We start from the raw sequence: 4933 nt of genomic DNA on the forward strand, positions 1-4933 counted from the left end.
CAGAAGAGGGCATCACATTTCATTATGGATGGTTGTGAGCCACCATGTGGTTGCTGGGATTTGAACTCTGGACCTTCGGAAGAGCAGTTGGCGCTCTTAACCACTGAGCCATCTCGCCAGCCTGAGAATTCTTTGTTTAGCTCTGGATGCTCACAGTTAGCTATTGGATGGGTCACAGGGTCCCCAATGGAGGAGCTAGAGAAAGTACCCAAGGAGCTGAAGGGGTTTGCAACCCTATAGGTGGAACAACAATATGAACTAACCAGTAGCCCCAGAGCTCGTGTCTCTAGCTGTATATGTATCAGAAGATGGCATAGTCGGCCATCATTGGGAAGAGAGGCCCCTTGGTCTTGCAAATTTTATATGCCTCAGTACAGGGGAACGCCAGGGCCAAGAAGTAGGAGTGGGTGAGTAGGGGAGTGGGGGAGGAGGGTATGGGGGACTTTTGGGATAGCATTGGAAATGTAAATGAAGAAAATACCTAATAAATTAAAAAAGAGAGAGAGACATTTTTGACCTCACGCTATTAGATTTGGACTTTGTTGTTGTTTCTCAGTCAAGGTTTCACTGTATTACTCTGACTGACTTAGAACTTGCTCTGTAGACTAGGCTAGCCTTGACCTCCCAAACCTGCCTCCCCAGATCTGGGATTAAAGTCATGTAAACCAAGAGACTTAAATATTGTGACAGGAAATCCTTTGGCGATGTGCCCAAAGCTGTACATCCCTTCTCAGAGTTGGGAGGGTTTTAGTGTTGGGTTTGTTTTTTTAAGATGAAGTCTCTTACCATGCCCTGTATTCAAAAAGTTTTAGTTTTATTGCTGTTTTTTTATTTTTGTTTTTTTTTTATTTATGTGTGTGAGCCTGATGATTTTATGTTTACTGCATGCATGCAGACGCCCTCAGGAAGTGCAGAAGAGGGCATCAGTACCCCAGGACGGAGTTACAGGCAGTTGTGAGCTACCCAATATGGATGCTAGGAACACAACTTGGGTTCTCCTGAGAATCTTTACTGGCCTGTTTCTTGAAGTTTTTATTAAATTCATGAATAAGTATATAAGATTGGGTGCTGGAGAGATGGCTCAGTGGTTAAGAGCTCTGGCTGCTCTTTCAGAGTACCCAGATTCAATTCCCAGCAGCCACATGACAGCTCACAACTGTCTGTTACTCTAGTCTCAGGGGATCTAGCCTCTTCTGGCCTCCTCAGGACCCAAGCATGCACACTGGGCACAGATATACATGTATACTAACACATAAATGTATACAAATACATTTAAAAAATAGAAACTTATTTTTTAAAAATACATCGATTATCACATATACTAAAATATTTGAAAGTTTAAAAATTGTTATGTGTGTACTTCTTTATTTCATAGCACCTAATGGAAGATCTAAACACTTTTATGGGGATCAAACTCAAGACCCTGTACACAATAAACACATGCTCTAACTTGATAGTCATGACTATTAGTGGTTCTTCTGAGATATCTACAGACATAACATCTGTAATTTCTATGGGTGACAATCAGGCAATGCTTTTGCAGTTCGTGGCAATGCAGGCTTTTAATCTTAGCATTTGGGAGGCAAAGGCAGGGGGATCTCTGAGTTCCAGGCCAAACTGGTACAGGGAGCTAGTTCCAGGACAGCCAGGCTACACAAAAATTTTTGTTTCAAAAGAACAAAAAAAAATCTTTTTTGAACAATAAAAACTTCATGCGTCTCAAGTGCTCTGAGTCTCGTCATACTGCACTGGGGAGGCAGTAGTGGAGAAGCATGACTGGCCAGTCTAGTGAGGTCTCGTCCAAACAAAACAAACCCAAACAACCCACAATGTTATGAAATACAGTGCAGCGAGGGGTGTACCTGGTGGGCCCATGCCAAGATATGTCCTTGAGAAATTATGCTGTCCAATAGATCTGGTATAAAGGTTTTTTTGGGGGGGGAGAGGGAGGGGAGTGAGGACCTTGAGAAGGGGTAAAGGCAGACAGTAGACCTGTAGACGGGCAGACAGACAGGAGCAGAGCCATGATGGCAATGAAGAGGATGGGGCACAGAACAGGATAGAAAATGGGGTATGGGGAGAAAACATGGGAACAGAGAGAGAGAAAGTGCACTGGAGTGGTGGACAGTCTTTTTATATGCAGCCCACACCTGGAGCACCTGGTGACTGTGGTAGCACATGATGACATATGCCACTGCTAGGTCCCTGCACTTGCCACCACCCAGTTTGTTCAATTTTTTAAAAAGAGTTTTCAATATTTTATTTATTTATTTATTTATTTATTTATTCACTTTACATTCCACTCAGTTGCACTGCCCCCCACCACAGCAAGTCACCCTGTCCTACAACCCTGCCCCCATCTGCCCTCCCCTTCTCCTCTGAGAGGGTGGGGCCCTCCTGGATAACTCCCCCACCCTGGCACATCAAGTCCCTGCAGGGCTAGGCACATCTTCTCCCACTGAGGCCAGACGAGGCAGCCCACCTAAGAGAACATATCCCACAGACAGGCAACAGCTTTTGGGATAGCTCCCGCTCCAGTTGTTCAGGACCCACATGAAGGTCAAGCTGCACATCTGCTACATATGTGTGGGCAGCCTATGTCCAGTCCATGTATCCTCTTTGGTTGGTAGTTCAGCCTCTGAGGGGTCCAGGTTAGTTGACACCCAGTCCTTCCCACTACTCTTCCATAAGAGTCCCCAAGCTCCCCATCCACTACTTGGCTGTGAGTGTCTGCATCTCTCTGAATCAGTCGCTGGGTGGAGCCTCTCAGAGGGCAGCCATGCTAGGTTCCTGCAAGCATAACATTAATAGTGTCAGAGATTGGTGCTTGCCCATAGGATAGGTCTCAAGTTGGGCTGGTTATTGTTTGACCATTTTCTCAGTCTCTGCTCCATCCCCTGTCCCTGCATTTTGTTTAGATAGGATAAATTTCGGGATGAAAGTTTTGTGGGTGGGTTGGTGTCCACTGGGGTTCCTGCCTGGCTACAGGAGGTGATATCCATACTACACTCCACAGACTCAAAGAAGCTAAACAAGAAGGAAGGCCCAACTGAGAATGCTTGAATCTCACTTAGAAGGGGGAATCTCACTTAGAAGAGGCAGACGGAGGGAGGGAACTGGGTGAGAGAAGGGATGGGGAGGTGAATGAGGGTGGTTAGGATCAGATATGGGGAGGGGCAGGAGAGATGGCTAGATGGCCATGAGAATGAATAGAAATCTGCAACTGATGGGGGTGAGGAGGTGGGGGACATCTCCAGGACAAGACAGAGAGGAAAGGGAGACACCCAAGACTCAATGGGGGTGACCTTAGCTGTGACTCACTACACTACACTGGGAATATGGAACCTGAAGAAGCTTGTTCTGTTTTGGGAGTCAGGGTCTTATATATCCCAGGCTGGTCTTGAATTTGCTATGTAGCAGAGGATGTTACAATGCTGGGATTACAAGTGTGAAGAGGTGTCATTGCACCAATCCCCCCCCCCCCCCCCCCCAGCCACTCTTAGAAAATGCACAATCTTAAGAAGCTGCAGGAACCAAACAACCCAATCAAAAATGGGGAATAGAACTAAACAGAGAATTCACAACTGAGGGATCTCAAATGGCTGAGAAGCACCTAAAGAAATGTTCAAAGTCCTTAGTGATCAGGAAATGCAAATCAAAACAACCCTGAGATTTCACCTTATACCAATTAGCATGGCTAAGATAAAACCTCAGGTGACAACACATGTGAGGATGTGAAGAGGAACACTCCTCCATTGTTGGTGGGATTGCAAGCTTGTACAACCACTCTGGAAATCAGTCTGGCGGTTCCTCAGAAAATTGGACATAGTACTACCGGAGGATCCCACAATACCTCTCCTGGGCATATATCCAGAAGATGTCCCAACCGGTAAGAAGGACACATGCTCCACTATGTTCATAGCAGCTTTATTTATAATAGCTAGAAGCTGGAAACAACCCAGATGTCCCTCAACAGAGGAATGGATACAGAAAATGTGGTTCAGTTACACAATGAGATTACTATTCAGCTATTAAGAACAAGGACATCCAGAGTTTTGCAGGCAAATGGAGGGAACTAGAAAATATCGGGGCTGGAGAGATGGCTCAGCGGGTAAGAGCACTGACTGCTCTTCCAAAGGTCCTGAGTTCAAATCCCAGCAACCATGGTAGCTCACAACCAACCGTAATGAGATCTGATGCCCTCTTCTGGTGTATCTGAAGTCAGTTACAGTGTACCTATGTATAATAGTAAATAAATCTTAAAAAAAAAAAAAACAGAAAATATCATCCTGAGTGAGGTAACTCAGACCCAAAAGGACATGCATGGTATGTACTCACTGATAAGTGGATGTTAGTCACAAAAAAGTACAGAATACCCAAGATACAGTCTACAGAACTCAAAAAGGTCAACAAGCTGAAATGCCCAAGTGAGGATGCCCACGTGGGAGAGAGAAGAAAGCAATCACAAGTGGGGAGGGAGGGAGGGACCTAGGAGGGAAAATGGATGAGGTAGGGAGGGGGGACTGGGTGAGGGAAAAGGACTGAAGCCCTGAGGGTCAGCAGAAAGAATGGAAACAGGCAACCTCTAGAAATAGGTTGGGGGGACCCTCCAGAATGCACCAGAGAGACCTGGGAGGTGAGAGACTCTCAAGAGTCAAAGGGAGGGACCTTAGATGAAATGCCCATCTTCAGCAGAAAGACAGGAGGACATCAAGTGAGGGATGGGGTTGCCATCCCACAGTCACATCTCTGACCCATAGTTAATTGTTCCTGTCTGAAAGAATTACAGGGATGGAAATGGAGAGGAGCCTGAGGAAAAGAAGGTCTAGGGACAGGCCCAAAAGTGGGATCCAGCTCAAGGGGAGGTCCCAAGGCCTGACACTATTACTGAGGTTATGAAGCACTCATAAAAAGGGACCTAGCATGACTGCCC

Source organism: Mus caroli, chromosome X (assembly GCF_900094665.2).
Source record: "Mus caroli chromosome X, CAROLI_EIJ_v1.1, whole genome shotgun sequence".
Taxonomy (NCBI): domain Eukaryota; kingdom Metazoa; phylum Chordata; class Mammalia; order Rodentia; family Muridae; genus Mus; species Mus caroli.